The sequence below is a fragment of the Mytilus trossulus genome, chromosome 1, assembly GCF_036588685.1.
Source record: "Mytilus trossulus isolate FHL-02 chromosome 1, PNRI_Mtr1.1.1.hap1, whole genome shotgun sequence".
In the NCBI taxonomy this organism is placed as follows: Eukaryota; Metazoa; Mollusca; class Bivalvia; order Mytilida; family Mytilidae; genus Mytilus; species Mytilus trossulus.
The window spans coordinates 48,276,614-48,297,234 of NC_086373.1; positions in this window are offsets into that span (position 1 = coordinate 48,276,614).

Below are 20,621 nucleotides of genomic sequence, written 5' to 3' on the forward strand. Positions count from 1 at the left end.
TATGGTATAAATAAAGTCCATCAAATCACTATGAATAATATTTGTTTTTAAATAAGATGCAAGTATAGCTGTCACTAAGAGCTAGAAGACCGCAAGGTCTTCATGTCCATTTATAATAGCTGCATAATCTCCAATTACGGTTTTGGTACTTTTCCCCTGATATTTACGATTTTACTTCTCGTGCTTCGTTTTACCCGATTTTTATTTTTCGTGCAACGTTTTTGCGATTTTTATTTCACGTGTTTCCGTGTTCAGTACCGCCCTTCACCACAATCTTAAAATGTTTATTTTAAAATATTTTTACCACATAATGCTGAAAAATCAATGCTGATCAATGCTTGTGTGAGATCTATCGTTTTGACTTTTAATAATACGCCCCGGGACATCAAAATGTTTAGACATAGTTGCATCTATCCAGTCTGACCGTTGGTATAAACATTTTAATTTATCTGAAAGGATGCGTTTCCTAGTAACTTTAATCTTTAAGGAAGCGTTTCCAAACTCTGAAAGGAGGCGTTTTGGTCGATGTTCAGAAAAAAACTCAGTTATTGCATGAATTGAAAGGTTAGGAATATTACAATATATGCAAAATGAAAACTCCGAATTTATTTTATAATCTAATTAATTGTATACTGTGTTAAACGGTCAATTGTTCTCGCATTCATTACTTTTATTTTGGATAAACTTGTTGTACTCGTCGACGCTGTTGTTGTGTAAACCCGTATGCTTTCTGTAATTGATTGTAGACTTTAGCAAATCTTATTTTGGATACTTGTTTATGTACGTTGTTCCGTCATCTATCAATTCTTTCAAGAATATTAGTATTTCATTGGTAAATTAGAGTAAAAGGACACTACCATTCAATCGATGTAATCATTTCCTGTGTACAATATCGGAAAGGGTGTGTTTTCTGACTCGGAAAGGAAGCAAAAACGCCGATTTTATCGGAAAGGAAGCGTTATGAATATACACCGTGATACCACCATGCCGACCCAATAACAAAATAAAGATTACTGTATAGTGTTTTGTACTGTATTAAAGCAGACATATATTCTGGACTTCCGAATGGCTTTAGGAAAGATTCAAAAAGAAAACATAAGGTATATCATGATTAACAGGTATCATTCAACATCATGTTCACACTTATAACCCCGACCTCATTTTAATGTTATTCTGGTCTCAGACATGGTATATAATGCGGCATTCCCGGCTTATTGTTTATATTCTCCGAGCTGGAGGCGGCGTGGAAATAAGCCATAAGATGGAGTGCCACATTATATACCCTGTCAATGATTATTCGTGTATGCATTAATTTGTAATATCACTTTAAGACATAATAAAGTATTTAATTTGAAATCGCGTTATTTTGTTGAAAACAAAGTAGTATGGAAGGTCACTAGTTTCACTCTGATCTTTAAGTGTTCTGTTTATTTTAAGACTATGTCACATGGTCACATTTATTATGGTGACGTAATTCATGTTCCAATTAGGTTTGTTTATATCAATATCTATCAAATTGTTTGTATCTTTTTTATTTTTTCTACCAAAACATTTGTTACAAGTTGGCCATAACACCCATTATTTGTTTACATATAGTTTTAGCACTGAAATTACAATGAAGCCTATATAGCAGAAAGATAAACTTCTCTATAATAAAAGCACAACATGGATGAAGACACAACATTATCATTTTTAAAGCGAGCCTTTCCACCAGGTTTAGAGGATGCAGTCACTTCCATTGAGACAAAAATGTCTCGTACAACAGGTACTTCTTAATTACTTATATATCACTGCTATGTCTGTATATTGGTTTTTATTAAATAAAATAAATCCACTTGTGAGTCAATCAGGAAAAGAAAAAAGAAGAAAACACTACATCTGAGCGTCACGCGTGAGTCTTATGAAGACGAACCGCGCATAATGCGTAATAAGTTATAATCCTTGTACTTTTGCTAACTATTCATACAACCAAAAACTAAAGCCATTTATACAGCCTTATATTATTAATTTTATAATAAAATCAAGATTGTTCAACTAGTTTATTTGAGAGAATAACACATAAGTTATATTTGAAGAAAATAATGATTAAGATTTAAATTTCCTATGGACCAACAGAAAAAAATTTAAAATTCTGTCATTTTTGTCATTTATATTTGTCAATGCGAGTTTTGTGTATAAATGATATCAAATGTGTGATGAAGACTGACTGTAACAAGTCAGGAATAGTTTATTTCTTCATTTCTTCCGTTGTTTGAAAGCATTTGATTAGGTAGTTTTTATGGACTTTCTTTTTGAATTTGCCTTCTTGGAGTTCGGTATTTTTGTTGTATACGTTTCATATAACATGATTGAAGTTATTTATTAACATATTGATGTTTTCCAATCGATATTTAATTGAGTTAAATGATGTTATTTGGCATGAAGTTGAAACATAAACCATATTGACCAAAGCTTTTCTTTACATTTTATAGAACCGTTTGACGATTTAGATGATAACAAGAAAAGATGGCTCACGGTTGGAATTTCTTTACACGATGTTATATCTTCTGTACTCAGAGAGTATATCTTCCCTGTACTTATAAAGCTTTATTACAAATTAACAATATCTTACCAGATTGATAGACAAACACATCCATGTTATCTGAGGATATACTCATTAAAACCATTGAATTATGAGACGATAAACAAAAATAAGGATTTATTTGGAAAATGCATGAATCGTTACGATTACCGAGTTCAGAATCCTGTTGATTTATCCAAATTATTTCTTCAAACACACATGACTAAATATAAAGATATAGACGAGTCGTGTGATTCATCTGCTCTTCTTGGAATAATAATAAGTATTGACGAGTTTCCTGCATTGGTTCGTGCAAATGCCGAAAAAGTAGGTACTATTTGATTATTGTATTGCAATATTTACTGTATTTTGACAAGTAAAGGCGCTACAAATTGGGTCTTCGGCAGATAAATAGGACGCACATGATTTGAAATAATCTACACCTTGAAAGTATTAATACAAAAGAAGATGTGGTCAGCGTACGGCCTTTAACAATGAGTAATGATCATATCGCATCGTCAGTTATAAATGACCCCAACATGAAAAATGTAAAACAATTCAAACGAGTAAACTAACTGCCTAATTAATGTACAAAACATGAGCGAAACACAAAAATGAAACACAGTAACAAACGAAAACCACTGAATTTCAGGCTCCTGACTTGAGACAGGCACATATATACAGAATGTGGCGGAGTTAACATGTAAACGGGATCCTTCTCCAAACCTGGGATATTTTACCTTAATATTTACAATTGAGAATGGAAATGGAAATATGTCAAAGAGGCCCACAATTGGTCGCCAACATAGCGAGACAATCCCGCACCCGAATGTGGTCCTCAGCTATCCATTAAATAAAATTGTGTTCTAGTTCACTTAAACTAAAAAAACATACAAGACTTACAAAGGTCAGACGGCAATAAATGCGCAAAAACTTGGGACAGGAGTAAATTTTTATAGTTTGCTTTTAAAATACTAATAACGCAACCAATATTGATACCAGTAAAACAATATGCAAAGATCTAATTACAGTGTTGAATTGGTTACCATTTAGAATACGTTTATTCAAATGATTGGTAAGTTTACCAGGTAATACATAGATTACGTTCATTGGATTCTAAATCACAACAGACACAGTAAACAGAATTTCTTATGTTCAGGAAGCAATATAGTTGTTCCTGTATTCGTTTAGAAAATTCCCGTCCTGTTTGTCCTACATATTGTTCACCACACTTTGAAAAAAAAACATATAAACGAAGCTTTACATTTTTCAAAGATAATCTAGATCAGGTTTGTCATTTTCTGGCACGGGAGAATTTAGGGATATCCATGTGCATTTTCATTTAATCATTTGATGCAGGCAGCATTGCAACCTTTGACACAGTTGCAAAAATGGCTATATTAAGAAGGAAAATTTCTATTGACGGCGGTACAATTAATATTGCATGGAAATGACGTTTTTGGAGGATTTTTGTATATTGTTTACCTTGTTTTCTCTCATTTCGCACTGAATAGAATCTTTTGATATGACGTTTTGTGTGACTTTTTCATAGAATTCGCGTGATGGTCGTTGACAAATATCTGGTTAGATTAATTCTAGAAGTACTGGATATACACAAAACGATTGCATTAGCATAGATGAAATGACAGTTTATTTTAAGATTTGGTGATGTCACGTCTTAGTGCATTCCACACAGAAGACATAGAAATGGTCTTTCTCGAAATCAATGTTTGAGTAGAAAGATAAAGGAAGATGTGGTAGGAGTGCCAGTGAGACAACTCTCCATCCAAGTCACAATGTATAAAAGTAAACAATGATAGTTTAAGGTACGGTCTTCAACAAGGAGCCTAGGCTCACGCTGAACAGCAAGCTATAAAGGACTCCAAACATTACTAGTGTTAAACCATTCAAACAGGAAAACCAACGGTCTTATCTATTAAAAAACGAAAAACTAGATAGAAGAATTCAGTAAAAGTATTTTGTGGTAACGAAATCCCTGACTTAATAGTTTACGTTCGTTAAAATCTATGACACAACAATACACACGGGCATAGCGAACAAAGTTCGGATATATATACACCGTATAATAGAGTTAAAGGAACATCGCTGTCTAAAAAAGGAAAAATGACAATAGGGAAAGAAAAAATTGTCTCTTTTGTCGTAAATTTTAGTATGGAGTTTCCCTTTAAAAATCTAAAATTTCTATATCTAGAAAAGGATATGACATCTTACTGGTTTACCTCAACAAGTATACAAGCTTTGATTATTTATAATATCTTCAATTTTTCACTTATTCTTACAACATTTGTATAAACTTCAAGATTATAAAAAAAACGTTTTTTTTTTCTTAAGTGAACATTGATTGGTTAAATATTTCTCAGTGTGTTTGAATTTGTTTGTTAGCCTTTTGGTCATGAATGTTTGTCTCTAATATTTAATTAACTACATGCATTTGTATTCAGATATCGCAGATCAAATTTATTCGTTCATTGTGTAATCATACGTTTTTTGATTGAGTTAAGTCTGCCAATTGATATTTTATCGTATGTTTTTATATGTTGTGATGTTATGCTATTGTTTCAGAAAAAGGGAGAAGGTTTGGGCCCATTAAAACGTTTAATCCCGCTGCAAATGTTTGCACCTGTCCTAAGTCAGGAATCTGATGTACAGTAGTTGTCGTTTGTTTATGTAATATATTCGTGTTTCTCGTTTCTCGTTTTGTTTATATAGATTAGACCGTTGGTTTTCCCGTTTGAATGGTTTTACACGAGTAATTTTGGGGCCCTTTATAGCTTGTTGTTCGGTGTGAGCCAAGGCTCCGTGTTGAAGGCCGTACTTTAACCTATAATGGTTTAATTTTTAAATTGTTATTTGGATGGAGAGTTGTCTCATTGGCACTCACACCACATCTTCCTATATCTATTTAGTTATTTACAAACAACCTGCACCACAACAACAAAAAATCTTTATATATTAGAATTCTCTGTTTTTATTCTGTGCCTTTTATTTTAAATACATTGTCATGTGACTTATTCTATTCCCTGCTTATATAATATTAGGAGTTACTTTATGCATATAGTCCGGCATTTATATATATTAACATGATTTGCCGAGTACCGGAGAGGATGTGTTTCGGAAAATTGTCCATCATTATCATCCTTTTTCTGCTTAATTTGAACCTCGTTTGCTATTTCGATAGAATTGGAATTTTAAATAATATGCTATTAACAAAGTTGAAAAACATAGATTAATTTGGTTATAATAGTTTCGGTATAGAAGTTATAAATATTCTCTTTACGACCTACCGAATTAGACTATTTATCGGATTTGTAATAACATAAGCCACACGACGGGTGCCACATGTGGAGCAGGATCTGCTTACCCTTCCGGAGTATCTGAGATCACCCCAGTTATTGGTGGGGTTCGTGTTGCTTAGTTTTTAGTTTTCTATATTGTGTCTTCTGTACTGATATTTTTCAGTTTGTCTTTTTATTTTTAGCAATGGCGTTGTCAGTTTATTTTCTATCTATGAGTTTGACTCTCCGTATCTTTCGTCCCTCTTTTAAAGATTCCACTACGATATACATTTTATTTTATTTTTTTTATTTTTCAGAACAACACACATGTTGTATATGATGTTCTCTCTTGCTAACGAAACTTGTGAGAAAACAGTTATCCTTAGTAGAATCTTTCACTGGTTGAAAGAGACAAAAACTCCATATAAATTGAAACAGAAACACTGACCCCCTCCCAGCAAATTCTAAGCTGCGTTCAAACTTCAGAGCAATCGCGGACTACAATTCGTTTAATTTTTCAATGATTTAACCGTCCATAAACTATGGAGTGTGAGCCATGGTTATAGAAATAATTGTTAAGTAGCAAGTCTGTTTCGTCAGATCTATGTTGAAGCACTTTTTTTCGATATAGGAAAATTTAGGAGAAAACAAAAAAACGCAATTAGATTTCAAAACATTAAAAAAAAGTACACTTAGTTTGAAAATAACAAGTGAAAAAACTGACATTTATATGTTAAATAGTAAATTGTATTAATTGTGGTTATGGTTATTGCTTTTTAAAGTAGAGTGCACGTTGAACCACAAACGTCAAAATTATTCAATCGCGTAGATGAATGAACTATTTGTGGATTCTTATAAATTCGATATAACTTTTGGACTATTTTAAATCTCGGTCTATTTCTGAAATTAATTCTTACATACTTTTGATTTTTTTAACCCTATATGCTAACATTGCCCATGTGTAATTTTAAAAGTTGTTAGTAAAAACATTGAACGACAAATATATGTAACGTATAAAATGTTCTGTGTCAGACACGCGAATCAATGAATATGTTTGTAGATAGATGTGTTTGTGTTCTGTTAAATTGTTCCTTTTAAAATTGTTACATGATGATTACTGCTGTACCTTTATTTTGACTATTTTATGTAGTATGCCTGTTCTGTTCACGGAATTTGATGAGAGGTTTAAAGCTTTAAAACCAGGTTAAATCCACCATTTTCTACATTTAAAAATGCTTGTATCAAGTCAGATATAGAGACAGTTCTTGTCCATTCGCTTTTGATGTGTTTTTTCATGTGATTATAGACTTTCCGATTAGATTTTCCTCTGAGTTCAGTATTTTTATGATTTTACTGTTTGTACACTTTTAAGCGCATATGGAGATGAGTATGCTAATCAGATACGTGCACGTGTAATAAGCGCATTTAAATATAATAGGGTTGTTTTAATTTAGCAGTAGTTGGTTTCCCTAACATATGACATCAATGCATTAACCAATTCAATTCCATTGATTATTTTCATTTTGTATTCTAATATAACTTTATTTTTGAGCCAAAAATACAACTAAAACTTTACACTTTATTCAAATAATCAGGTACGATCAAGCATAAGAAACCCTTGGGCACATTGCACGTTTACAGATTGGGATAATGGACAATTCGAAACTACATTTAGTAAAATGGAAAGTCTAATTAACAGCCTGAAGCTAAAGACATCTAAGAAAAATACAGTTTTAGACGAGCTGACGAAGTGGAAAACTAATGGTAAATCAACTTTACTTTACCAAAATGTGTCTATTAAATTATCAAAATTACATTCTTTAATTTTATTGTGTAATTTCTTTGTCTCTTCCTTTTTGCTGCATATTTTACGAACAAAAAAAAACTCAAGACGAAATGCGTATGGTTTCCATTTGTTCACTTGATAAACACTAAAATACTTTCAGAAAATGTATCAATCCAAGGAATTGAAAATAGGCATATGGAAGATACTGCTCAATGACATATGTACATGAACATTGCAAACAGTAAGCGTAATGTCACTGATGAGTCTTAAGTGTGAAAATTCTGGTATCAATACGATATCAGGCACATCAAACTTCTAGCATTCACCGTTTAATGTCAATTCGTTTCTTATTGGATATTTTCTGAAAATAAAAATCAGAATCTTTTTTTCATTTCTTTATAAATAGTGTATAGTATACAATTATATAATAACTGTTTGCCTTGAAAGTGCTGTTGGCTTTGGAAGAATATTATCACTTAAAGGCTCAATTGAAAATCTGAGTGAACCAGCGTTATCATTAATTAAAATGCACTTAATAGTTAGATGACCATAGATGTTTAAACTTTAATTTGGTTTAAATTAAAGAAATATTCATATTTCAATAAAAAAAAGTGGCAGACCAATTTATGATACCCTCTTTCTTTTGTTTGCTTTAAATCGTGCATTTGTATATAAATAGGCATCACCTTAATAGATAATTTATAAAATGATACAAGCTGGATGATATTCTTCCCTTCTTGTGTAGAAGACTTAACTACTAGTATTCAGATTTATACTATTACTGTTCCTAGTGGTACAGTGAAAAGCTTAACCAAACCAATCAGCAAGATTGGTTGTTCAAATATCATTGCCGAAGTTTAAACAATTATATCCTTATATGTAACTTAACGTTAAGGAAAATAAAACAAAATACTTGTAAATAGTTATCAAAGGTACCAGGATTATAATTCAGTACGATTGTAAATGCAAAGAATCAGAAATGGAACATCTATGTTTGGTTTTACAAAAAATGTGTGTGCCCAATTGCACCTCCTCAATTGATCAGACCCATGGCCATGTGCCAAAACATCAAGATAAGATTGGTAATTTAAGAAATCTCCTCTTGTGAAGGCCATTTTTTGTTTACTGTTACTTTATCCCATTTTCACGCACACCAGTTTGGCTCAAATTATTTAGCTAATTCCTCGTCACGCTTAGACCCCAATAAGAACCGACATGTACAATTCAAATTTGAACAAAGTCAAATCGAAACGGCATTTGTTAGGTAGGTGCTGTTTTTTTATTTTAATTACATTGTCGCAGTCGAACATTTGTTGATCAAAGCAATTCAATTTGGCAGCTCATCCCTCAGTTACGACATGTCAAAGCAGAATACTATAAATCAATTTGGTATAGAATATTAACGTACAAGACAATAAAATTGAACTCCATTTTAGTTGAACGTTTTCATCTATGCAAACGTATTGTTCTATTCTTACACAGGGAAATGTTCAACAAGAGATTTGATATGTTTCATTCCCAGAAATGAAAGAGGTATGGCCAATTTATCGATGATTTTTTTCACAGAAGGGCCAATTTCAAAAAGTGCCGAAAGAATAAAATTTACTATAAAAACAAAAAATAAAAATGCTTTTTGATCAATATCTCGATTTACATATATTATGACATGTGTGATCAAAAGTTAATTTGACCCTAAAAAAGGATGAAAGTCCAATATGCGGATTTTCAGGTGTTTTTAGGTGAGAAAAACATGGAATCCCCTAAGAAGGACATTTCAAACCAAAAAAAAGTTATACTTTTTATGACTGTTGTTATTCATACAACTTGTTCACTCAAAAATGAAATTGGTTTAGAGTGTCCTTATTACATAAAAAAACAACTTTTTAAAGAAAAAATTGTAACATCGATAAATTGTACCGATATAGATTCTTAATAAGAGAGATATGTATAAGCATCGCCGTAGCTCAATTAGAAGAGCACAGGACTACTAATAAATGATGGTTTTAAAGAAAGGGTTCGAATCTCGCTCAGAATACTTGCATTTTTTGTATTTTGATATTAAATTTTAATGTTTCTATCATATTTTTTCGGATGTTTGCTTAGTTCATAGAGTCATTCTGGTTCATTTTGACTATATAGTTTACTAGTTTATCATTTTACATGTATCAAAGAAAAAAAATTGTATTGCTTATTGTGTGCATTCCTTGACTATCCATACTCTTGACTTACTTTCTATTAATGTGGTTACATTTATTACATATATCCAAGGACCAACTGCCGTCAAACTGATAACCAATAACACGAGAATTAATTCTATAGCAATGAAAACTACATGTTGCGGGGGTTATATACACATAACTTAAAATAAGGCCATTGTATACAAGTTTCAAAACAACACAAACTATTTTTCGAAACCTTTTTTGAACATGGTATCATATGTAACAAATGCAGTCAACAACAACTTTGTCGCCAATTCACAAACTGTTTAGATACTAGTTCTGAAATGTTTACCACCGTCCCTACACCGGTACTTCAGTCATCAGAAAATAAAACAACACAACAGAACAATCAATTACACTACAAATCTTGATTGTAGGTAAAACAACAAGAAGCTGTTGCATCTGTATCACAACGAAGGTCCGATTTGTTAAAATGACAGAAAAGGCAATATAACATGTGTCAGTAACACAGGGTGATCTATGACTTACTGACGGTATTAAAGGTGTTCTCGGGTTAAAATATAAACATGTAGTATCTTATCTTATAGACGATAAAACCTTACAAGACCAGGAAAAGTACAGATATACATATATTTAGAATGAGACAATCAAGATTTGAATTTGTTCCGTGTTATTTGGCTCCTTTGCATGTTACGTGGTATGGAACCTTGCATAAAGGATGTTAATAATAAAATAAAATCAATATTTAAAAATCAATAGTCTTGGCCTTGTTTATGTAGGAATACCTGTTCAAGGTATGAAAATAGATGACGTGACGTATTATCATGTACTATAATTAACATCTATCGGGCTATTTAAAGCATGATTTACCTATCTAATCGAATGAAACAAATCGCCGGCAAAGTGGCCATGGCTCTTTAAATGCTTTTAATTTATTTCCGAATAATGGGAAATTTTATAGAAATCAAAAACTTATTATTTTTTTTCAACTAAAATGGCTTAAATATTCCCAGACTCTCAGTTCATCACGTTTTCGGCTTTTATCTATTGATTTGTATCCCTTTTTTGTTATTCATGGTTCCATATCTATTTTGTAATTTGCCCCGTACGGACTAAAGTCAACAGGTCTAATGACATAAAAAATTCAGCTTTATATGTAAATCATATTTTATATTCGTTTGCAGGACCACGCTTTTTTAAAGGCACAGTACTTGGTCTTGGATTGGTTGAAGAACTTACCAAAAACACCAGTCTCCTAGCCAAAAATGTCAAGGTTATAAAATTCCTTCTAGAGAGTTATATGGAAAATAAAGCTGCAACTGAGAAAGTTATCCAAGATGAACTACGAACTCTGAAAGAAAAAATCAAAGACATTACTCAACGTCAAGAGGAAATAATCCCAAAACATATACGAGGTATAAGTATACAATACTAGTTTATAAGATAGATTTTCATAACAGAGTAAAACTGTGGAGATTTGAAAACAACAATTACAGAGATATGGAATTTATTTTACCAATTAATATTATATCCAGTGAAATCATTTTCCTGTCCATCAAATTTAAAATTTAGGTTTTTTATAAGTATAGACGTTTCGTTTGTATTGAAAAGGAATTAAAGAACTAATGTTTCTTGTTTAATTTTATAATAATTCATGATAATTTTTTTTTTAAGCGTTAACATTTTTATTTTCCTCCCTTACAAAAAATCTCACTAAACGAGACAAGGAAGAATAAATACACAACTGACAGTTGTATCTGCAAAGCATTTGATTGATTTGATAGTGTTACTCCGGTCAATTACGAAATTAAAGTACACACAGTTGAATTCAGTACACAAATCAATCTTCGAGACATACAATTAACTATTGCAGGGAAATTACATTCAAACTCATCTGTCGCATGAATACCAAAGTCTGAAATGCCAAAAATAAAAATCAAAAGAGCACAAAGAAGAGTCTTAAAATGCATGAAAAAGTGGACAATGTTGTTTTGGCCATAGCTTCTTCCGCTAGTAATTATGCATGAGTCAACTTGCACATGCAGATGCAGAATTCACGTAGTTAAGCCATTTTGTCATTATAAGCATTGTGTATTTATAAAAGTTTCATAAGATTTAGTTAAGGTTAAAATGGAAAACGGTAACGAGACATTTAGCAATTTGTCCATTTATAAAGGGGAATAACTCAAGAACAGTAAAAGTGACGCCGCCCAATTTGAAACATGATCTGTGTTTGTGGTAATATGCATTGTGCGTAAGTTTCATAACATTTGGTTGAGGCAAACTAAAGTTTGAGAACGGAAACCAATTTTAAGTATATACGGATGTGACAGACAGGACAAGGGTAATACTTAACGCCCCCTCTGCTCTCCGGGCGGAGAGCAGAGGGGGCATTAATACTTAATTGATAGGACGTGCCTCTGTGTTTCTGTTACCCCATCCGTTTCATATTATTTAAATTTCAAAAATGTCATAATACCTAAAAGTTTTTCATATATATGTCGTAGGTAAAAATGTTATCTTTTCCATATTGTTTGGGTTTTGTTTGGTGTGTAATGTAACAGTGGAGTACCAAAGTGCCAAAAGAGAAAAAAATGGTTGATAAAACACAGCCGGAACACCACGAAAGATGACAGACGAAGTTATGCGAACCTTATTGACCTTATCATATTTTTCTGATAGCCTTCCAGACCTGTAACATATTTTCAAGCTTGAAAAGGTGACCTATTCCAACGGCACGTCCTACCCCCTTGTATATAGGAAGTGGACCACCCGTGCATCTGCTAGGACGGGTGTATAAAAATCTTCTATGGTCAAAATTGCTTAATGGAGTTGCAACTTTTGTCTTAGCCCAGTTACATAATTTTGTGAAATGTAAATAGACAGCTGAATAAAAATAATTTAAATCATGCTTATACTACTAACTTTGTTAAACCAATTTTAAGAAATGAATATCGGTATCTTTATACTTTTCATAAATACATTTAGACGATAACTGACACTATATTGATTTCACTTCTTATTTCTAATTTTTAGTTGAACATGAAAATGAAATTCGTGACTGGGAAAAAGATGACGAGATGTTTGTCGAAACAAGAGCAACAGAACACGTAATGGCATGGCTTTCAAAATGTAATATAGCTGTTTTAACAGGAAGTTCAGGGACTGGGAAGTCGTTTCTCATTCACCATATCGCTTTAGAGTTACATCGACACAAAAAGTATGATATCATACCCCTATCATTCGAAAATGCATCATCGACTATTACGGACTTTTACAGTAGGAGTAGAAAGCAGGTTTTTGTAATTGATGATATTTGTGGCAAAGGAACCATTCATTCTCATTTAGTTAAAATATGGGAAGATCTCGCCGTAAAGTTAAAAGATCGGTTCATATCAAATTCAATCGCTACCGTAAAAAACATGCAGAAAAAACTTTTAATTTCCTGTAGGCTTCGTGTGTTTAACGACTCGCAGTTCCAACGTTTGACACTGTTCACTGAAAATGCATTTGACCTTCTATCTAAACCGCTTTGTCTTCTCCCAGAAGAAAGAATATTGATGTTAAAGAAATATGTGAAAAGCGACAATATTGATCAAGTGATAGATCATATATTTGATTTCGACTTTTTTCCATTATTGTGCAAAATGTCCCAAAAATGTCCTCATGAAAATTTAAGTCTTTTCTTCACATCACCGATTGAAGCAATAAAAGATCAAATAAAACATATAACAGATACAGAAAATCAATCCCAATTATGTGCATTAATTCTATGTAGTTTGCTTGAAGGAGGATTTGAGGAAGAGTGGTTAAAATCTAAATTGAAAACGGTGCCCAATATCTTAAGAAGTAAACTGATAGAAATTGCACAATATTGTGAAATAGATTTGAAAAAAGAAATCGGTAGACGATCTTTAAAATATGGGTTCTCGACATTAGAAGGAACATTCCTAAGAAAAGTTGGGACAAAGTACAGCGTTATGCATGATAAAATACACGACGTTGCATCAATAGTGTGCGGCAGATATCTCGAGGAATGTTTTATAAAATATGCTCATGAATGTTTCATCGGCGATAAATATACTTTTGCATCGATTGAAAATAATCCCACCGATGAATTTATAGCACTACCGGAAGAAATGGAGGAAGAATATTTTGAAAGACTAGTAAAAGACTTGAAAGAACGGAATGTCTATAGTACCCTGCATAATAGACAATTAGTTCATAAATCATTCAGACAAAAGCTTATAAAATATATGAACAACAATGCTAAAATTGTCCAAGAGATATTCGACCAAATCGACAAACATGGGATAGAATATAATATAGGTGAAGTTCGTTTCTTTTGGAATAGATTGGAAAATACATGTTTCAACGTTGAACGCGAAGTAAAAATTGTCACATTTCCGCTGATAGCAGCAGCTGTCGAGGGTTATGTGGATATAGTTGAATTACTTATCAAACTGAATTGTAATGTAAATAAAAGAGACAATTATGATAAAACAGCTTTATATACAGCATGTGAAGGTGGATATCATGATGTTGTTGAAATTTTAATCAAACATAACGCTGACGCTTCCTTGTGTGATGCATTTGGATCTTCTCCTTTGCATGTGGCTTGTAGAGCAGGAAGTATCAAAACAATACAATTGCTTCTTACAAAGGATGTTGATGTCCGTAAACTTGATAGACACAACATATCACCGTTGCGCGAAGCATGTCAGCAAGGAAATGTTAATATTGTGAGACTTCTACCACTGCAGAATGAAGCTGACGTCAACGTGTCTGACACTTTGATAGGGTTTTGTCCTCTCCACTCAGCGTGTGAAGCGGGGCACCTCGATGTAGTTAAGTTTTTGTTAGAAAACAAATCAGAGGTTAACTTAATTTCAAACTGCGGTGATTCTCCTTTGGGTCTTGCATGCGAGGGAGGTTTTGTGGATATTGTTAAAGAACTGTTTGACAATAATGCTAAGATTGGCGATGAACCACCAAATAAATCGCCTCTTTTTTTAGCTTGTAGAACTGGAAGAACGGGAATAGTGAAAATTTTATTGGCCCACATAACCGATTTTCATCCAAATATTTTTCCACCGATAAGTCCTTCGGGTGACACATATTCACCTTTTGACGTCGCTTGCAAACAGAACCATGTAAATATTATTCAGTTATTACTACAGAAATTTAACGATAAGTTTTCCTATATTGAAAAGCGTTCTTCTCTTAGTACGGCGTCGTTGTATGGGTGCATAGATATTGTAAAATTAGTTATGGAAAATCCGGATTTCAGGTTGAAGTGTCCTTTATTTGAACCTTTGTATTTGGCATGTGCAGAAGGACACATAGAGATAGTTCAATATTTTCTTACACAACGTATCGATATATTTGAATGCAGTCCAATTGGTCGATCTTTGCTCCATGCAACCTGTGAAACTTTTCTTGAAGATGAAAGTCATAAATCGATTATATACTTGTTGATTCAAAATCAGTTAGAAATATCTAAAGGTGATGAAAATGGATTATCCCCTTTACATTTAGCATGTGATAATGGGTTGCTTTCTATTTGTAAATTACTAATAGAAAACCAAGCAGATATAAATATGCAAGACGATGAAAACAGGTCACCATTACATGTTGCATGTCTGAGAAAAAACTCAGATGTTGTGGAAGTACTACTTGAAAATAAGGCTGACCTTACGTTGTGTGATAACTATGGTAAAACCCCACTTCATGTTATTTGCGAAAGGTGTAAGGACCCGTCGTATTTGCGATCCGGGATCGATGAATACCCTTTTACATTTGTGATTGAAATGTTTGCAAAATGCAAGTCTATTGTCAAATCCTTCATTGATCTCGGTGCAAACGTGAATTCGTGCGACAGCGAAGGTGATACTCCGTTACATAATGCCTGTAGGTATGGAGACTATGAACTGGTTAAAATAATTCTTTCCTCGAAAAAATCAGACGTTAGTATTCATAATGGCTTTGGTCAGACACCCTTGCATTACGCTTGCTTATTAGGCAACGAAAACGTCGTTCAGTTGTTATTGGAAGAAAAAGCAGATATTCATAAAAAAGATAAAGAAGGATTATCTCCGCTTATTATTTCTTGCTTAACTTTACTCGACCTTTCAAGACGTTTGGAAAATCTCAACGTTGCAAAAGATCTACATTCTGAATATAATAGCCTTTGTCGTATTTTCACACTTATGGATAATTACATGAAAATGTCATGAAGACATATATATATATAATTCTTATATCATTTGCATATCTGTAAATACTTGAATTGGATTGGTCAAGTAGATTTTTTTTCTTGGTTTACACTTCGATAAACCATGTTTCCGAAACTACTTTTGTAATCGATTCATGCGCGATACACATTCTTGCAGGGATACTGGGATTTTCAGCAAGTTAAGATTATAAAACAATTGCATAACACTTGTTTCTATTCTAATGCATATATAACAAAAAATAAAGAAATAAAATAAATGCAGCTAAACCTTTGAAAATGTATAAAAAAATAAAATTTAAATAAAATTCCGGGAAATTTCATGAATGATTTGGCGAATTTACGTCATGACAAAACACGACGTCATACGATTGAAAACTTTCAGACGGACGATTATTTCGTTACTTGTACGCTTCAAATTCGGATAGTATCTAATTAAAATGATATTTTTGAGGTAGGTGCTAGTTCATTTTGGATTCTGCTGCATTTATTGAACATTTAATTTCTTAGAAAGTCAAGATGGCGGCGTACTCCTTAGTTACGACATGTCATTCTGCTTCTGATGGTAGCCATCAAAGTAATAATGTAAATTAATAATCGCGTATGTTTGGCTGAAGAATTATAAGGATTAAACACATTTTTTCTAGAGGTTATTGATGTGTAAACCGGGTCTCTAACTCACAAACTTAACATAAAAGTCCTTCGGACTTTTATTCAGTTTGTGAGTTAACCGCCCCGGTTTACACATCAATAACCTCTAGAAAAAATGTGTTTAATCCTATAATATATATATAATAAAAACTATAAAACAAATTCCCATACGTTTCGGCCATTACGGCCTTCTTCATTGGAATAAATTACAACATTGAAACAACAATTCTAATGCAACAACGTTTGTTACGTTCATTTTGATTGGATAACGTCACTTATTTACATGGCATCAATTGACAATTGATGCTATGGGACTTACGCGCAAGCGCAGACGGCATATGACAGATTTTAAATACATGTTTTAACGTTGTTTTCTGGCAGTTTCATTAGAATGGAGATAACAATATTGTATTTTAAGCTCCGACGGCATCAATTGGGGATTTGATGGTCGCAAATACCCGTTTACTGTCTCCGCTAACGCGTCGCCAGTAAACTTAATTTGCGACCATCAAATCCCCAATTGATGCCGTCGGAGCTTAAAATACAATACAGTTATCTCCTAATTACATCACTTGGATACATTACGTTATAATAACTTTTATGACGTTCATTTGCCGCGTTTTTCGCTTTTTCAATATAAATAAATTTATCATCGTTCATACATTGTGTTGAGTCCTTCAGGTTCTAGAGTTTTTAATTTTTTTTATCCAAAAGGCTTCTTTAGTTTTTCTGTAAGTTTCTGTCCCAAATACTCTTTCTATATATGGCGGTAACTTTTAAATTTGTTATTGAATGATTGTTTTGAATGAAATGGTTGGCTACTGGATCTTCTGTTTTCTTTGTTCGTATTTTTGAAAAGTTCAATAGCATTCGTTGATATAGTGTATCACCCGTTTGTCCTACATATATAACTTTTTCACATTTTGTACAATTAATAGCATATATCACGCCTACGGTTTTACAATTTATTTGTCCCTGAATGGTATATTCTTTGCCGGTATATATATTTATACGAGTCTAAATTGAAAACTACGTTCAAACCTATGACTGCATTGGATAAAAACCGCAATTTTTATACGTGTGCATGTCAAACAAATTTCGTTGTAGAAGGGTCTAAAAACAGCACAAACAACATTTCCCAAAAGACCAAAAGAGTGAAAAAGTATATTTAAACAAAACGCATTTGACTAACAGGTCGAACAACTGATGTTCTTTAACCCTGCTGACTGCCATTGACGATTGCCAAATAAAATTGATCACAAGATGTAACAAAATGGATCCTAATATAAATTTAATATATATATATACAACTCGTCTAAACATCAACCCAACAATGTTAGATCTGTAAATTTGCTTTCGCAAATTTTTGGTTCTTCCCTCGCCGGGATTCGAACCCATGCTACTGTGATATCGTGACACCAAATCGCCTGCACTGCAGCCGTCCCACTAGACCACACGACCACCTGGGCTCTCAAAAAAAGAGCTTTCGGTGGCCATATGTTACCTTTCCACGTCAGTTTTAATCTAGCGGCGTACTACAGTACATGATATATAAGGCATGAAGATGTTATTGTTACAGATCAGCTAAATTATCTATAGTAAAGGATCCTACAAATTAATGTAAGATACAGTCACAGAAAATAACTATATTCATAAGTACGTCTGACTCAGACGTACTTTATATATATATATATATTTGATTGGTTTTTTTCTTTATGAAATATACAAAACCTGACTAATCTTACAAGTTATGGCATTAAGTTTTTGAGAGAGAGAGAGACAAAAATATCTAAAGAAACCTAAAAACAATCAAGAAAGTAACGAAGTGTTATTTTCAACCAAAACAATAGAGTAATGTACAATTCAATCAAACGGGTACTTGGGTATCATTCGGTAATAGCGAGTATCGAATACCAAAATGATACTCGAACAATCGGTTTACTGTTAGGACATTGCCTTTCTTCGTTAAATTGATTTAATTGTGATCTCAGAATAATCATAATTCAAATACGCTTCATATATGTTTACTTTGAAATTGTCATTTGAAATACCTCCGAAATCTTATAGATATTGTAAAGAAGTACCGAAATATATATTATGAATTTGTGGGGTATTCGCAACTTCCGTTTGTCTTTACTTTTGGATAAGCTATTTCCGCAAAGCATGTGCCGTTATTCAGAAGTTATGTTTGTCTTTATGACTGTTAGTTAGAATCTCTCCTGGAATATTTGACAGTAGAAAAAAAAAATCAACTCTTACTTTGAAGATCTGTGAGACTGACTTATTTATGACTGTTGTAAGATCTGGTTTGGTACAAATTGTTATGATCATGTATATTCATTAGATTTTTTTAATAAATTATAAATTAGATTATTGTCTAATTCATTCGAACATGCAGATAATGAGCTATTACTTGTGATACATAATTTATAGTACTAGTATCTAGTCCCAGTCGATAATATGTAGAAGATATGATACTGAGCGAGTACTCGAGTATCGCACGGTAAACCATCGAGTACTCGATAACTAATTCTTTAGCGATAGAACATCCATAAAAAGACAATCAAAATCATGGAGAACAACACTTGGTAAATTTCATGGGTTTCGAAGCACTTTTCTGGATTTACCTTCATGATTAATGCTCAAAGCAGAATATTTGAAAGCCAATGATGGTTAAAGACTAAAAATCTTCAAAAGAAAATGTTGATCGACTATAGCAATACCAATCCCGCAAACGTCAACTTATATCTTAACACATATCGGAAAATGAAACTAGTTTTTTACTTTTCTTGAAATTTCATAATTCCTAATTTTTTTCGTGGCAGTGCTTCAAATCCGTTTTGTATTCTACATGAATTTGTAAGAGTAATTTTCTTTAATTTTGCCTTTCTTGAATGTAATTTAGTCAAGTGTTCTATAATTTACGTCGAAGCTATGAGAGGAAAAATATCACATCTGATTCAATTTTTCACCTTTCCGAAATGTATATAGTTATAACATCTAGCACAGTTAAAGCAACGGTTAATAATATACAGACCGATCCTATCATGGAGTGACTGTGATAAACTCCTAGTAGATATAGACACGACTGCTAGTTGGGAGAGAGACTGGCTGATGGCTCTCCATCCAGATAAATATACTGTGCTATTTGTCACCCCACAAAAAAAAAGCCAACTATACAGCAAAACTACATTTTAAATGATCATACACTTGAATCAGTAACATCAGCTATGTACTTTGGTTTCACGATACAGTCAAACCTCAAATGGGACAAACATATAAACAACATTACATCCAAAGGTAAAAATTCACCTGTTTTTTTTTAAACGAAATTTAAACTGAACAACAAACCCACACCTAAACGGATTTGGCTATACTTTTTAAAACTTTTGGATTTTTGGATTTTTGGATGTTGTCCACGAGCATCACTGAAGAGACATGTATTGTCGAAATGCGCATCTGGTGCAGAAAAAGTGGTACCGTTAATGTTGTTACTAAAATCACAAGCATACCAAGCTCTCGTCAGACCCAATCTTGAATATTCTTGTTCTGTTTGGGACAACCGAATCGGTATTCAAAAATGAGATTGTCCAAAGACGAGCTGCTCGGTATGTCTGCAATAAATACCATAATACTAGTAGTGCTACAAACATGCTCACAACAACATTGAATTTACCATCACCAACAGAACGTAGGCTACGCACAAGATTGGTAATGATGTACAAAATATCATACCATATTGTTGCTATTCCATCAATCATACACTCATCAAAGCAGACTCAAGAACTAGAAAAAAACATCCACTCTCATATAGGCATATTCATACAACAAAAGACTCCTACAGATATTCATACTTTCTGTACCGTGACAATACCACATTGGAACCAGCTCCCTGTGGTACTAGTTCAGGTACCAT